This window comes from Ambystoma mexicanum, chromosome 8, assembly GCF_040938575.1.
Source record: "Ambystoma mexicanum isolate Mex_15411 chromosome 8, UKY_AmexF1_1, whole genome shotgun sequence".
Classification (NCBI taxonomy): Eukaryota; Metazoa; Chordata; class Amphibia; order Caudata; family Ambystomatidae; genus Ambystoma; species Ambystoma mexicanum.
In genome coordinates, this window is record NC_090929.1 from 80,231,477 (window position 1) to 80,249,209 (window position 17,733).

A 17,733-nucleotide genomic window follows, 5' to 3' on the forward strand; every position below is an offset into this window, starting at 1 on the left:
AAATGAAAATGTTACTCACAAGTAGAAACTACTCTGGAACTTGTGCGATATTCAGAGACAGAATTATCAAAATGTGGACTTTGTAGCAGTTGTGATAATGTTAAAAATATGAAACTTTACAGGAATATGCCCAGATGGTATGTGTATGTATGTGAAAAAATTGGTACAGAACCGTAACTGCTGAACCCATATGCGTGCATTAGTAATTGCCGAACCCCAAAACCTCACCCATAATGATAGGCTCACAACTTGTTTCGAGTGTTGGCAATAAAAAGGCTGTAGGATTTTATTGTACAGATATGGGTTATGACAATAACAACATTGCATATCATGATGGTATCATACTTTTGGGCACCGGGTCCTGAGGTTACCTCCTCGGACCCGTGCCGCCTTCTTGTGTCCCACAACTTGTTGTGGGCACCGTACAGTGTCTTGTACTTCTTTTTGTTCTTCTCCCCTTTTGTAGGGTGGGTGGGTTCTGTGGTAAAGAAGCAAGAAGATTTGGAAGATACTGAGTAAACAGTGAACCTCCTGTTTGCTTGGGTCCCCGTTCAGGGTCCACAAACATAGTGTGTTTATTCTGAGCATGCTGCTCTCATTTATAGGACCCAGGGAGGCCCTGGGTGTTTGTTGTGTATGTGATGGGGGCCGCTGTTGTTGCAGCCCCCGGCCGGATAGCCGACTGACCCCCTGTTGGGGGCAGACCTTTGAACCTGGGCCCTGCCTGATGTTTGTTTCCTTGTGGCGCTTTAGCACCTTGCTGTTTGGAGGAAGGGGGCGATGACTGTTCGCACCTTACCCTTCCGTGGCTTTGGTGCTGCCGAGACTGCGTGTCTCCGTAGCTGGGGGGAAAGAGAGGAGCAGGCGCGGGGGGTTGGGGCTGCCCCTCTCCCACCTGCCGATGGTAACAGCAGTTACCCTGCCTCGCTTGTGGGATGCCCATGCAGCATTGCCCAACACTGAGTAACCGACCAAAAGCGCGGAAATCTGTCATTTGTGAACCAAAGCTCTCCAGAAGATGGGACTTTGACGGATGCGTGCCTTATTTAATTTGGGATGTAAATATGTAGTATTAGTAAATTAGTGATATTATAAATATGCTTTTTATGAAAAATAAGATATACTGTCCAGAAACAAAGGGGAGGGTTTTCTCCCTGGACCATAAACATGACACATCATGACACACTGTTGCTTCTCAAATCAGGGGAGAGGAAATTCTCTGACCTATCGGCTTCTTAGAGGGTTGGGCATAGTACAACCAGCCTACCCACCCCTTGAGAAATACATAAATAGGGACTGTTGAGAGCACAGAAAACACACACACATTCACCCATCACTGATCTACTGGCGAAGCGCTCTGAAGGAGAATCCAGATCCAGAACTATCCAGACTCCAGAACCCTGAAGCAGAAGGCCCAATCCAAAAAGCTGAACCCTTCTCAGCTGGCCTTTAGAATCTTGCAACCTGATTTTAACCCCAAACTTCCACGGGGCCCAACCAATTCAACAGCCTGGCTGTGCTGTTTTGGCTGCTTCTTGCCAAGAACCCTTGCTAGAACCCAGAGATCCAAACCAGTAGAGCAGAGCTGTACCCAGAACCAACCCGTCAGATCCAGTCCAGGAGGCCGTGCAGACCAGAGTGCCTTGCTGAGATCAGAACCAAGCGCATGAATCCTGTCCGGTGGCTAGCAGATTCCAGTCCAAAACCCTTGACCAGATCCTGACGGGCCTATTCCATTCCAAAGCCATAGTTGTGAGTATTTAGCATAGAACTGTCCATAGCCATCTCTTAGTTTAAGTAATCCTATCCAACCCATTCCAACCTATCCAGAACTGCATTGTAGAATCTCTTATCTATCCTGACTCCTTCTCTCATCCATATAATCCTGTGATAATTGTAGTGATAATCATCATTGCACTAATATATATTTGCTGGTAAAGGCAAGCGTCCCGGCAGATAGAAACCCTCCGGGGGCGCCCCTGGATAGGTGGCTGTGCTGTCGCGTAGCTTGTGGCTCCATAGACACCCTAGTGTTAAGAAATCTGTGTTCCTAATCTTCAAAAGCGCATCTTTCATTTGTAAATCTTGACTATTTTGAGAAAATCGACCTTTACTAAAACCTTAATAACTTCTGAACCATACGTGCTAGGAACGAAATTTCAATGTCAAATTGAAGCTAACATCCTCAGCTTTCAAACGAACTAAGAATCACACTCCAACTCCTATAGTTTTTCTGTAATCGTATTTCTTGCGCGCTGAACAGTTTGCCGCGATTCTGCATTTGGCTCAATTTCATTCCATATAAAATAGCTATTTCCTGCATGCAATCTCTGAATTCAGCTTCCTATTTATTAGTCATTCCAACATCATTGCTAGTGTCTACCTGAACCTATCCAAAGTGACTCCCACTAGTTTTGAATCCCAATTAGCGAATTAAAATACATTTTTAGCATTTTTCCCATTCATTTCAAGCCACATTCAAAAGCATTTGGCCTATTAAAATCATTCCTGTTCTCTCTAAGCTTTCTGGGGAATTGGTATTGAACTGCATCGTTGATTGTATATTCTTGAAACCTGTGTGCCCTAATTCCATCTCTTCATATTGCATAATAGGGGGGATTGCACCCAAAAATTGTAATGCCCTGGAATGCGCTGCCAACCACACTAAGGAATGAAGAATCATACACTACCTTTCGCAAAAAATTAAAAACCTTTTTATTCCGCTAATGTTTTTTCAAACCAACATGCACGGTTATGCTTGCACTGTAACCAAAGTAAAGTATAACCTCTGCCACCTAACACCTGTCATTGTACCACCTCTACCGAATGTTACATCCTAACTATGTTAAGCTCAAGCCTTCTGTAACAGCGCCACGATGCCTCAGGGCAGCTCTGTGTGTTTTATAAATGCAAATAAATAAAAATAAAAAAAATAAATTGAGTAGTAACGGGGGAAAGAGTGATTACATTGTCTTTGATTGAATTCATATCAAGTTTTATTTCTGTGCTGCATTAACTTCATATCATTGCATTTCATTGAACCCACACAAAGTTATTCTCTGCTACATTATTCTTCTCACCCATACTCCTATTGATTAAAGAGATTGTTGATTGTTGTGATATCATCCATTGCTGATCAGTGCATAAATATTAATAAGTGTGATATCGATATTGTTCATACTCATAAAAGTGTGATATATATACTGTTCAATTCATCAAATAAATCTTTTAACTTTGCAAAACAACCTACTTCTTGGTTCAGTGAGACCGGGGGGATTCAAAGAGCGGGGGTGTTATATAAGGGTACATCGTTCAGAAATAAAAGAACTTTAGACATAAAAATATATAAATTAAGGGTTCCAGCTGGGCATCGCACGCTAGGCATTGACTTAGTTGGAGTGCTGGGTTGGAACCACTTACAGATTGGGGGCCCGTCGCGGGATTTCTGGATTAAATATACCACTTGTGACAGCTTAACACAGTGTGCTAACTAATAGGATACATAAATCCTGTTGGGCTACCACGCTGTGTTACACTGTAAAAGCACCCCTCAAAAGGGAACGCTCTAAGGAAGCGGTCTGTTTTGCAAAAATAAAATAAAACGTCTGTAAATCAGGAGGGAAATCAATATTTCCAGAATGGCGACATTGGTAGACATCAATATGGCTAGAGAACATCTTTTGCATAAGTTATTTGTGAGAGGTGAATAGACAGAGCAGGATCAGAATGTGTGGTTGCAGGCAATCACACAACAGATCACTGCAGCAGGGTTAGATATATGGAAAGACCAGGGTCCCTTACATGTGGCCCTGAACGAACTATATATGGCTCTTAAGGCCAAGGATGAGCAAAATAAGATTGCCAAGTTAGCGGCATATCTATATTTATCTATTGGAGCAATACAGGATAAATATGCTGAAGGCCAAGATCTGGCAAGCAGGCAACTGATGGCATTAGAAAAGGCCCAAATTGATCTTGACTCTTCTGAGCAGAGGCTGCAGAGGAGCCAGGAGTCCGAAAATTAAAGCAGGCAGTATATAGTCAAAATAAAAGAGGATCTGGGTACCCTGCAGCAGGAAAAGGCGGAACAGGATACCAGAATTCTGGCCTTGCAGAAGGAGTACCAAGAAAGTTTGGACTCTCTACTGCAGAGCCAGAAAAAGCTGGAGCAACAAATAAACTTTAACAGGGCATGCGCAGAGCACGTAGTCACCCTGCAAGGCCACCTAGATAGAGAGAAGGCAGAAAGCAATAAATTAATCCTGAAAGACCTGGGTACCCAGGCAGAGTTTGATGAAGAGCGCCAGAAAGCTGGTGCGCTTCAAAGACAGAGGGACGACCTGGCGGCACAGAGGCAGGCTCTTGCTCAGGAAAGGGACACCTTAGGCCAGGAAGTCTGTTATTTAAGAGAGAAACTGGAAGAAAATCACCTGGCCCTCCAGGGACTGGGTGACCTCCAAAAAGACCATGACAAATTGTTAGAGCACACCAGGAGGGTGGAAGAGGCTCTAGCAAGAAAGGACCAGGCCAGTCTGGACAGGACTCAGGAGATAACCCTCCTGCAGCAAAGACTGGCCCAGTACTCGAAGACAACCCAGGAAGCACAGAGAGAAAATGCGGCTCTCTGTGAGAACAATGACAGGCTCCACAGGCAGGTAGCCATGCAAGAGAGACTGATAGAGACTAGTAAGGCCTTGATTGAGGAACAGAAAGTTCAGGTTCTTGCATGGGAACAGGGAGCAGGGGCTGATAGAGATGAGGTTCGCTGGGGAAACACCTGAGCATAACCTCAGGGAGCCTAGTATGCCACCCCCATGTCCACTGGCGCACATGAGCCCAGGGCCACGGGGATGGCAGATTTCAATACAATCAGAAGTATGGGGCTCATAGACCAGCACCTCCCAGGAATGGATGGGCGGGCATCTGGGTATGGGTACCCAACCACAGTGACATTTAGTGCGCCCCAGGACACCAGAGACTAGGTCCCCAAATTCTGCCAGCCATTCCCAGGCTCGCAGAATCCGGGAGAACCAAGAAGACCAGACGGGCACCTCTGGGAGCAGTGCCTCTGAGCCAGAGGAGGATTGGACGAGGGTTACCCGAACCAAGAAGGCCAATAAGGCAAAAAGGGCCTTGCTTAAGGACCCTTTAAAACAAATCAAGGCGATAAGGAGCGTCATCACCCCTTATCATAAGAACGCCAAATATTCTGTTTGGGAGCAGTTGGAGCTCTTTGAGCAGATGATGGAAACATTCCATTTCAAAGACAGCAGTAGCTGCATTCAGTATGTGAAATGGACCTTCTCACCAGAATACTCCAGTTTCTTTGCGGGGCTGGAGGACCAAAATCATTCTAGATGGTCCACCTATAGGGCGGCCATCTTGAAGCATTTTTCTGTACATAGAAATCCCCAAGAGGCTCGCAAGGCAGCCTACAACTTGGAAAGTGGGGAGGATCAGGCCCCACAAGAATTTGCGCAGGAACTAAAGCGTGCCTTTGCGCAGACCACCAAAAGGGTGCGCACGGACAGCAAAGAATTTGTCAATACTTTTTTCCACGCTCTACCAAAGTACATCATGACCCAGGTAGTGAGAGATTTTCATGAGAAAAGATCACGAGACTGGGTCATTGAACAGGCCACCCAAATTTATGAAGCACAACAGCCCATAGAAAACAAGAATAATCCTAAAAGCCCCAAACCAACCAACACCCCGGCTGCTGCCAAGGTGGCAGAGGTGAAGGTTGCCCCCTTTTTAGACTTAGAGATGGGGTGGCCTAAAAACCCACCTGCACAGCAGAATAATCCCAAGGCCAGAAGGCCCTCGGGCCAGTCACAGACAGGAAGCCAAGGAGGTAGTCCCACAAATGGGATCCCTCACTCCCCTGACTATATAAGTCCCTGCTACAAGGGGAACCGACCCATCCTGGGTTATGTGTGGACTCCTCCAGCCCAAGGGGGGAGGGGATCCAACCAAGCAGCACCTAACCCAGGGAACTTCCCTCCTCACTTCCCCCAGAAGGGCAGAAATTCCTCAAATCCTGGACAGAACTTTTTCCCCAGGTACCCACAAAACTTTCAACCCCAGAACCATCCATCCTTCCTCCTTTCCCCAATTTCGTGAGCCCAGACAACCCAATCCGGGAGAGGGGAGGCCAACGGTGGAGGGGTACCCACATTTTCCAAACCCGGGGTATTATCAGAGAAGGGATAGCTACCCTTCCCGGGATCAGCCCAGGGGTGAAATGAGAACCCTGTATCACCCTGAGCGGGTTTCACAGTTAGAGAGCCAGGTCTAAAACATGGCACAGGATCTGGGTCGCATGCTGAGGGCTCAGCACAACCCTCAGATGAGCATGCCGGCACCGAATGCCTCAAACTCCGGACCTGGTGCTCCAGAACAATGACGGGGCAGCACCCCGACAACCCACCGGTTCCCAGGGAGGAGGCACAAGGGGAAGGGGGGTATAAAGCCTTGGAGGAAGCTTCCTTCCCCACTTGTAAAAAGCCCCTGGAAACCCAGGAACCGGAACGAAAATCTCCTGCCCCTGAAAGTCTGCCACCCAAGGAGCAGAGGGGGTGGGGGTTAGGAGAAACAAAGAGCCCAAACAGACCCATTTTGAGGAGGAGGTACAGATCTTCCAATTTGAAGGAGAGGGATCCTCAGAGGATCCTGGGAAAAGGATCTTCTCCTTCAGAGAAGGGGGAACTCCTCCCAAAGAAAAATGGGTCCCAAAGGATTCAAATCCAGACTGGGCAGATGTGGGGACTGAGCTAGCGCCGCCCATCATCCAACCCCAGAACCAACAACATGAAAATCCCCTGGTTCAAACCCATCCTGGTGACAGCCTCCAAAAAGGGGGGGGGCAGCCCAGCACCAGAACCAGGGGAACCCAAATCTTCTCCCATCTCTAGTTGCCACCTTTTCTTCTCAGATTCCCTAGTCTCCGAACAGAATTCTGCCCAAATCACCTCCCTATCAGTGTCCAAAACGAGAAAAGGAACCCACCAGTTGTCCAGAAATGTACATCATCTGTGCCCCCTTGCGGAGGAGGGAAGATTCTATGCCCCGGTACAAATACAGGGGCAGGGTACAATTTTGGCACTCGTGGACACTGGATCCCAAGCTACCCTTCTGTCCAAAAAGGCCTTTGATAAACTGAATTCAGGAAGGGGGAGAATTACCAAATTCCTTTCACCCCTCTTCCTGAACAACTTCAGAACTTTGACGGGAAGGAAATTCCCGTCGAGGGGACTGCGGATTTGGACATTAAAATTGGGCGACACAAGGTGAAGCACCCGGTCATAGTTGTAACTCCAGAGGGCACCCCTTGTTTACTAGGGAATGACCTCCTGCGAAGGTTGTCACCCCTAATAGACTGTGTAAACAAGGTCCTCTGGACCCAGACAAGCCGACCAATAAAGTTAAAACAGAGTGTCAACCATGTTAGTTTAAACAGTACATGGTTGAACAAAAATCTGACCAAGTAGAATTTCACTTCCAGAACAATCAAATCCCAGATGGGACAGTAATAGCAGTAGGACAACAAACTGGTGATGGGGGAAGGGGGTTCTCTCTATTTCTGAAAATAAACCTTCCTTCCAGTCTAAGGTGGTATTCCACACTGGAAGGAAACACTCTAATTCTTTACCAGTCCACAATCAGACATTCCCACTCCTATAGTCCAGAGAGAGGAGAAATCAGCTCAAAGCTTGGCTGATATTCAGCAAATTGGAGAGCAGTTGTTCATTCCTGTTCAGTTAAATGAAGGGAAGGACTCTGTTCTCGCCCGAGGGTGTATGAACAACGGTAAGAGCTTCATCAGCGAAGCCATGTTCCGCAAACTCCCAAAAGATCCAGCCATTCCCACATTCAAACTGATAGACAAATGGGAAATGGATCTGGAAACACCCAATTCCAAACATCTCCTGCCAAGCAGGTGTATGTTCAAAATCGCCATAGGCAACAAGAGCATAGTCCATAATTGTTGGGTCGTGCAAGACGTCACTGCCGCCTTCTACTTAGGCAGTGACATTCTCAATCGCTTTGCCAAAGCTTGGTCCCGATTAGTGGATAATCCCATGGGCTTTGATGACCCAGAAAAAGCATTTAGGCAGCTCATTTGCTGCCTTATGCAGTTGAAATTCAGATTGGAGAGGAAGTCACCATCCCAGAAAGGACCCGACAATTCTCCCTGGAAGTGAAAGTTAAGAGGACAGAAATTGAAAAACCCTGGTGCTTATATTCATCTAAATGCATCTCTCCAACAGCAAGGGTTGGGAGTAAACCCAACACCACTAGTCAATATAGAACATGACACCATTCCAATAGAGGTGGATAACAGCGACTTAAAGAGTATCACTCTAGGCACCATTATTGGAATGGCGGTTGATAACTGACATTTTTCCATAGATTTAGGAAATGAACTGTTCGGACCAATCCCCAAGGACTGTTTTGACAGTGATAGTGATAAAAACAACACCAGACCGGATCTTTACCCGGCATGGGGGGAACTTCCTGGTGTACACTTCATGCCCTTATGGTAAAGATGATGTGACCTGTGACTTCAGGAGGGATGAGGTGATTTTCCAGGTCCATGAGGGCTGCTTTCCCCACCAGGAAGCCACCAGTCCAAATCAGCACTTTAACCAGGGACTTCACCTAGCTGGAGGAGGCTGCTGAGATAGCAAAACCAGAAGACTTTCCAGGTTTCAGGCAGATGGTTGAAGAGAGAGTCAACCTAGCTGATGCCTGTGAGACTCTGGAGCAGAAGCAAAAGTAGAAACAAGTTTTCTTGGATTTTCAAGATCTCTTTGCGGTGGACTCGTATGACTGTGGTCGCACCGACATCCACACAACAACAATTCCCACGGACCCTGGAATGACTCCAGTGTATGTGAAGCAATATCGCTTGCCTCTCACATAAATGGAGACCCTTACTGAAATAATTAAGAACCTTGAGTCCCGTGGGATAATCCGTCCAGACCACAGCACCTTCAATATTCTGGTGCTGGGGATATTGAAGCCAAACGGCCAGTGGAGACTATGCGCCGACCTTAGGGAGCTCAACAAATGGTTCCATACTTCCCGATGGCCTCTTCCCTACTTTGACCAAGGGCTGGCCCAGATCCATGGGTCACAGGTATTCACTGCAATAGACCTGACCAATGGATACTGGACTGTGCCTGTCAGTAGAGAGGACCAATACAAGCTGGCCTTTACCTTTGGGGGCAGCAGTACACATGGACCTGGACTCCCTTCGGATACATCAACTCCAGCAATGAGTTCAACATTTTTCTACATAAGGCCATGCCTAACCTGGGTGAGAGGGGTAACCTGGCTTATGTAGATGATGTCCTCATCAAAAGCTGAACTTTGGAGGAACACATAGTGGAGATCCGTTATGTTCTGACACAGTTGAGGGCTGCCGGAGCAAAACTTTCCTTTCAAAAGGCACAGTGGTGTAGAACCTGTGCCAATTTCTTGGGGCATGAGATTACTCGTCAGGGTCTCTGTCCCCAGGAAAAGAAAGTGGAAGTACTCCAGAAATTGAAAGACCCCACAACTCTGCGGGAACTAAGGAGCCTCCTTGGACTGACTAATTACAGTAGAAAGTTCATTGAGGACTACGCAGAGATCACAAGACCCCTGATTCATCTTTTGAAGGGGGGGTCAAGCGGGAGTGAGGTCCAGAACAAGCCGAGGCAGTAAGACAACTCAAAAGAAGCCTCTCACAAGCGCCTTGCCTAGCTTACCCTGTAGAAACAAGGAGTTCTTCTTGGAGACAGGGTTCTCTAATACATGCTTGACTGCAGTAATATCAAAAGCATCACAAGGTCAATAAAGTAATCTCCTATGCGAGGAAAACTTTATCCTCTGTGGAGGAAAAATTCAACGATTGTGAGAAGGCACTCCTGGCAACGGTGTGGGCATTGAAGAATTACCACCCGTTCATCCAGGGGGAACACATCATAGTGGAGACTCCAGACCAGCCTCTGCAATATCTCCAAAGTGACAGAATCCGTGCCGGAAATGTGAGTAATTCCCGAATTACTTCCTGGATTCTGTCAATGCAAGGCTTTCCTGTGGAGGTCAGATATGGCCAAAACAAGAAGAGTCCCCTTGTGCAAGGTCTGGCTGACTTGCATGATTGTGCCAGAGAAAACTGTCTCGAGGACGACAGTCTAAAAATCAAGGACAACATGGAGGCATACCTCAATTCCCCACACAAAGTATTTGAAGAAGACAAGTGTGAGGGAATGCCCACTGTCTATGTGGATGGGTGAATGAGACCCCAGAACCCTCCGCTGGGTACAAGATTGATCCCCGAAGTAGTCAAGTGGTAGAGTTGATGGCTGTGCATCAAGCCATCCTCACTGCTGTCCAACATCAACTCCACGAACTGGTCATAATTACAGATACGGATTATGCACGGAACGGGTTCGTGGAGCACCTGGTTAACTGGAAAACCAGAGGCATGTTATGTGCTAATAATAAACCATTGAAACATGGGAAATTAATTCAAAACATTGATGATCTGGTCACCTCGAATGGGATGACCATCTACTGGAAAAGGATTATGGGTCATTCCAAAGTAGAGGGGCCAGACAAAACTGGAAATGACTTAGCTGATGAGCTGGCCAAAACCAGAGCCATCCAAGGGGATCTACTAGAGATCGAGTCCCTGTTGGGGGAAATCCAGGTCACTGCTATCACTAGGTCCCAGACAAATGCTCACAATGAACTCTCAACTGCACAATGGAGTAAGGAGATGCCAAATGCCAATTGATTACGGCTCAGAAGGGGGATCCAATAATTGGTACGTTTTATCAACACATTGAGGACCCTGAGAACTTTCCCCTGACGGATACCGATTACATTGGGAAAGAGGACCTCAGAGTGTTGATGAAATGTCCAAAAATGTTCCGAATCCAAGACGGTTTGTTGGTCAGGAGATCCCTGGCTGGCAATGATCAGTGGGTGGTCACGCCCATGATGCAGCTACAGACGGTCATAGGGGGTTTCATACAACACTTGAAATCTTAAGAGAGGTTGCATACTGGCCACACATGGGGCAGGACCTCGACCAATATTTGAAGGGGTGTCTTGTGTGTGCACAATTTCAGCCAACATCCCTCACACAACGTGCGCCTCTCCAAAAGAGGGTGATGACACTGCCATGGTCAAATTTACAAGTCGATTTCATTGGGCCCGTGATTCGCTCCTCTAGGGGAAACAAGTACATGTTGACCGTGACATGCTTGTTTACTAAATGGGTGGAATGTCTCCTGGGCCCAACTGCAAGGCAGAAACAGCAGCCGCCCTGATGATCAACCACATCTTTTCGCGTTTTGGACTACCCCAAAGGATCGAGTCAGCCATTTCACCAGCGAAGTAATGACAAAGATGTGGGAGATACTTGGGGTCAAAAGTAAGCTACACATTGCTTACCGACGAGCCTCTAGTGGTGCAGTAGAGAGATATAATAAAACAATTGTGAGCATATTAAAAAAGTTTGTGGTAGATTCTGGGCCAAGTTGGGATATTCGATTACCTCTGGTCCTAATGGCCATCAGATCTACCCCTTCATCTGCAACTAAAATGTCACCGTTTGAGCTGATGACTGGACGCAGGATGGTGCTTTCCCAGCATCTGCTCTACAGAACCCAAGAGCAGACATTGATCAATGCCTCCACAACTCATGGGTATGTTGAAAATCTGAGAAAACACCTTCAACATGCTTTTGCCTATGCTCAGTGAAATCTAGGGAGATCTGCAGACAGCATGAAGACCCACTATGACATAAAGACTACCAGAAAAGAATACAATGTAGGAGACCGGGTCTACTTAGACAATTTCCAAAGCAACCAGGCCAAACAGCGCACATTTTTGCCTACCTGGAGGGGTCCTTTTGAAATTGTAGAAAAAAACTGGGTCCATATTAACCAACTAAAGTGCTGCCATCCTAGGCACACTCTGCAGCAACTGGAGGAGTCTTCTGGAACCCCACAGGGGGTCACTCGAGCTCCTTAGAATTCCAACTATAAAATATTCCATATATAGTCCATAATTTACAAAAAAAGAAATGTGTCCTGATTTATCAAAATGTAAGTGTCCGCCCCACTACATTAATAGTGGTGGGGAAATGTCTACAAATATGTTTTTTGCTTTGTTATCCTAGGATTGGAAACCATGGAGAATCAAACCAAGGAGGACTACCCAGGGACCGGGAGCAAAGATCCAAGGGCCCCGGATTATCGCTCAATACTCACATCAGGACTGGGCGAGGAGAACCGGTCGATCCATCCCTGATGGTGGAAAAGATGAACTTTGCCATTTTTGGAACCAAAAGAGATGAGATTGACATCCTAGTCTTGCGAATTCCCATTGATGGACGATCAATGCCAAATCGCAAGGGGGGGGGCTTGTGGGATGTTTTAACCCACTATTCCATGCTCTGCAACATTACTGTGCACTGCTTGCATCAGAAACCTCAGAATGGCTGCTGGAAAGCATTATGCACGCTAAAATCACCCAGAAGTGCACAGGAAAACCCGAAAAATAGGCTATCAATCCACTTTTGCCTATGTCCGTGGTAACACAGGAGACCACTGCCAGAACCCATCATTTGGCTGCCCACAGAGGAAAATGAAACTATTTGAAAAAGCAGTCCTACATTGCAAGAGAAACACAGAGCTGTTTGATAATCAGTTTTTCCTTGGCTGTGGAAAGTGCAAAAATCTTGGTTCTCAAACATCACAAAAGATCCAACATCCCTGTTGGGTGTTAAACATCACTGTATATAAAGAATTCACCAAAGCACAATGTCAGCAGAAACATATTTGATCAGAAGAAAATCCACATTTAAGGATGCTTCCTTGGAAGAATATGGGCGCAGTACCGCTACTCGCCTGTGTCAGAAGCTTGCAATTACTTAACCTGTCAATTTAAACTGATACATTGAAATCAAAAGTATGAAAAGGAAAGACTTGCTATCAGAAGCAATAGAGGTGGATACAATTCAAAACTCTATTTTAAGAAGGCTGGAATTAAGAGATTGGTGGATATATTTTTTAAAAATGTAATTTGTATTTTAGGACAAGACTATTTTAAACATTGTGTTAAAAGTTAAAGCCAGCTACACTGGGCTTCAAAGACATTCCACACCTTCTCCCAAACAAAATAATCTTTTCCCCTGCTCTCTGCTAAGGAAAAGGCAGGGGGGTGTGAAAGGAAAAGGGAGGAGCACTTTGGCCTGTTGCTCTGCTAGGAGACAAAAGACTTCCTTTGACTCAAAGGAAATGCTAATGCGGGTGTAGGCTGACATCAGATGCCAAAGTCAGAGAGGCCTGGGTCTGCTCTCTAGCCCAGCCAAGACCTTGAAGGCGGAGACGAGCAGTTTTGTTTATTCAGAAAGCACAGACAATATCTTTTTGAAAAAGACTTATAGAAAATTGTGCCGAACTGCTAAAAATATGGAAATTAGAGGTTATTAAAATGAAAATGTTGCTCACAAGTAGAAACTACTCTGGAACTTGTGCGATATTCAGAGACAGAATTATCAAAATGTGGACTTTGTAGCAGTTGTGATAATGTTAAAAATATGAAACTTTACAGGAATATGCCCAGATGGTATGTGCATGTATGTGAAAAAATTGGTACAGAACTGACACTGAGTAACCGACCAAAAGTGCGAAAAACTCATTTGTGAGCCAAAGCTCTCCAGAAGATGGGACTTTGACGGATGCACGCCTTATTTAATTTGGGATGTAAATATATAGTATTAGTGATATTATACATATGCTTTTTGTGAAAAATAAGATATACTATACAGAAACAAAGGGGAGGGTTTTCTCCCTGGACGATAAACATGACACATCATGACACATCATGACACGCTGTTGCTTCTCAAATCAGGGGAGAGGAAATTCTCCGACCTATCGGCTTCTTAGAGGGTTGGGCATAGTATAATCAGCCTACCAACCCCCTTGAGAAATACATAAATAGGGACTGTTGAGGGCACAGAAAACACAAACATTCACCCATCACTGATCTACGCGAAGCGCTCTGAAGGAGAATCCAGATCCAGAACTATCCAGACTCCAGAACTATCCAGACTCCAGAACCCTGAAGCAGAAGGCCCAATCCAAAAAGCTGAACCCTTCTCAGCTGGCCTTTAGAATCTTGCAACCTGATTTTAACCCCTGGCTTTGCTGTTTTGGCTACTTCTTGCCAAGAACCCAGAGATCCAAACCAGTAGAGCAGAGCTGTACCCAGAACCAACCCGTCAGATCCAGTCCAGGAGGCCGTGCAGACCAGAGTGCCTTGCTGAGATCAGAACCAAGCGCATGAATCCTGTCCGGTGGCTAGCAGATTCCAGTCCCAAAACCCTTGACCAGATCCTGACGGGCCTATTCCATTCCAAAGCCATAGTTGTGAGTATTTAGCATGGAACTGTCCATAGCCATCTCTTAGTTTAAGTAATCCTATCCAACCCATTCCAACATATCCAGAACTGCATTGTAGAATCTCTTTTGTCTATCCTGACTCCTTCTCTCATCCATATAATCCTGTGATAATTGTAGTGATAATCATCTTTGCGCTAATATATATTTGCTGGTAAAGGCAAGCGTCTCGGCAGATAGAAACCATCCGGGGGCGCCCCTGGATCAGTGGCTGTGCTGTCGTGTAGCTTGTGGCTCCATAGACTCCCTAGTGTTAAGAAATCTGTGTTCCTAATCTTCAAAAGCGCATCTTTCATTTGCTAGGAATGACATTTTAATGTCAAATTGAAGCTAGCATCCTCAGCTTTCAAACAAACCGCACTCCAACTCCTATCGTTTTTCTGTAATCGCATGTCTTGTGCGCTGAAAAGTTTGCAGCGATTCTGCATTTGGCTCAATTTCATTCCATATTAAGGGAATAGTTTCTTACCTTTAACTCCATTTCTCCAGCATTGGTATCTTTCATGGATACACATGCTTAGAATATTCCCCGTCGTCAGGCTGGGAATCCTCGGTAAGTTATATAGACCTTTCCGGCGCCAATAGGACGTAGTGGTATATATAGCCCCGCCCCCGCGGCTCCCTCAGATTTCAGCCCCCAAAGTAGTATGGGGGGATTTCTGGTTTGCATGCTCAGGGGAGGCCGGCAGGCGCATGTGAATCCATGAAAGATACCAATGCTGGAGAAATGGAGTTACAGGTAAGAAACTATTCCCTTCATCAGCATTGGATCTTTCGTGGATTCACATGCTTAGAATAGATTGTGTAGCAGTATCCCCCAACATTGGAGGCGTGTATGCAAACCAACATCACAATAATCACAAATCCCATTTACTATGGCAACACATTACATTATAGCATGTTAACCGTGAAAAACACAACACTTTAAAGCATAGTTGTCGAAGGATGTAACCCCACTTGAGGCTTACCTTATTGGAACAGGTGACGTAGTACTGCACGCCCCATCTGTGTATCTTCAGCATGTTGCTGTACGAGACAGTAATGTCGGGTAAACGTGTGTGGTACCGACCAGGAAGCCGCCTGGCAGATATCCCCCAGCGGAATTCCGGACTACAAAGCCGTCGACAACGATGTAGATCTCGTCGAATGGGCCCTTGGACGCTTTTCTAGCGGCATTCCGGCCTTGGAATGACAATAAGAAATGGCCGAAAACACCCATCTGGATAGTCCTTGTTTTGAAATCGCTTTACCCTTAGCCGCAGGACCATAAGCTACGAAGAGTTGTCTCGTGTCTCTGAAGGTTTGAGTGCGATGGAGATAACATTTTAAAGCTCTTTTCACGTCCAATGTATGGAGAGTCTTCTCTGCCACTGAAGACGGTGTTGGAAAGAATGTAGGCAACACTATAGAAGCGTGTTTATGGAACATGGAAGGCACTCTAGGTATGAAATGCGGGTTAGTGGCCAGCACCACTTTATTACTGAAAAACCTCAAATACGGAGGGTCGATCACTAGAGCTTGTATTTCTGACAGGCGTCGACCAGAAGTAATGGCCACCAGGAAAGCCAGTTTCCAAGACAAAAATTTTAATGATGTCGACGACATTAGTTCAAAAGGGGGTTTCATCAGGGCTGCCAGGACCAGGTTCAGACTCCAGATCTGAGGAAACTTCTTCATGGGAGGAAAGGTTCGAAACAACCCTTTAAGGAAGTGTTTAACTAGGCGGTCACTGAACAATGGAGTGGAATGTCTCTTCCGAGTATGTCTCGAGATGGCACCCAGATGCACCTTTATGGATGAAACAGATAAACCGTTCTTTGCCAGGAGCAACAAGTATGGTAGGAGTTGTTCCGGTGTGATCGCCAGCGGGACCAGACCTGGTTGACCTGCGCACCATATGCAGAACCTTTTCCATTTGTATGTGTATGAAGTGTTCGTGGAAGGTGCCTTTGCAGCTTGCAAAATGCAACGACAATCCGCTGTAATCGCTAACGCGCCAAACTCGGAGAAATCAGGAGCCAGGCCGTCAGACTGAGGCTGTCTGAGTCGTGATGCTAAACGACCCCTTTCTTCTGAGACAGAAGGTTGGGGATCTTCTGGAACCTCATTGGTTCTGCCGCTGAGAGGTGAAGTAGATCAGAGAACCACACTTGTCTGGCCCAATACGGGGCCACCAGGATCACCCGACAAGGATATCTGTGGATCCATTGCAGAGTCCGACGGATAAGAGGAAATGGGGGGGGAAGGCATACAGAAACTTGCCCGTCCACGGGAAGGAGAACGCGCCCCCTAGCGAGTCTTGTTGTGGCCACCTGCACGCGTATTGGGAGCATTTCTTGTTGTATCTCGTCGTAAAGAGATCGAGGGCTGGATGACCCCATTCCGCGAAGACACGGTGCCGTTGTTGGTCGTTCAGTTCCCATTCGTGTAGACAATTCATCTCCCTGCTGAGAGCGTATGCTTGCACATTTTTTACTCCTGGTAAGTGGAACGCCAACAGATGTATGTCGTGTTGTAGGGCCCAATGCCAGATCTCCTGGGCTTCCGTCGACAGGCTCCTGGAGCGAGTTCCTCCCTGTTTTCGTAGATAAAACATTGTTGTCATGTTGTCTGTCATGATTCTCACAACTGAGCCCTTTATCTGTGGCAGAAAGGATTTTAGGGCCCAACGCACCACCCTCAACTCTAGCAGATTGATGTGGAGGGAGGACTCCTCCAATGACCAACGACCCTGAACCTGTAAGGAGTCCAGATGAGCTCCCCACCCAGTTAGAGAAGCATCCGTCACCACTGTCCTCTGGAATGCAGGTTCCAGTAGGGGCATTCCCTTCGTTAGGTGTATGGAGATTCTCCACCATTGAAGCGCCTGCACGAGCTGGCTGTTGATGGTCAACTTGTCCGACCAGCGTCCTTGACTCTGTGCCCATCGATCCGCCAAGAACTCCTGAAGAGGCCTCATGAAGAGGTGGCAATTGTCTATCAAGGGTATGCAGGACGACATGGTCCCCAGCAGGGACATGTACCTTCGTACTGAGACTCTGGTGTCGACCTCCCATTCCGATGCCTTTTGTTGCAGTCTGTGAATCCTTTCGAGGGATGGCTTCACCAGCCCCGACTGTGTGTGGAACTCTGCCCCCAAAAAGACCAAGGTCCTTGATGGCTTTAACGAGGACTTGTCGAAGTTTACTGCAAAGCCCAAACGCTGCAGGAGGGACAGGGTGGCATCTAGGCTTTCTTGTGCCCTTTCCAGAGACAGTCCCCTCACTAG

General features: G+C 46.5%; 1 protein-coding gene across 1 annotated transcript in view; it reads right to left on the reverse strand.

The window, feature by feature from the left end:
* Positions 1-17,733, reverse strand: part of CCDC180 (coiled-coil domain containing 180) — a 728,974-nt gene that overhangs the window by 391,513 nt on the left and 319,728 nt on the right. The gene's annotated exons all lie outside the window — the stretch shown is intronic.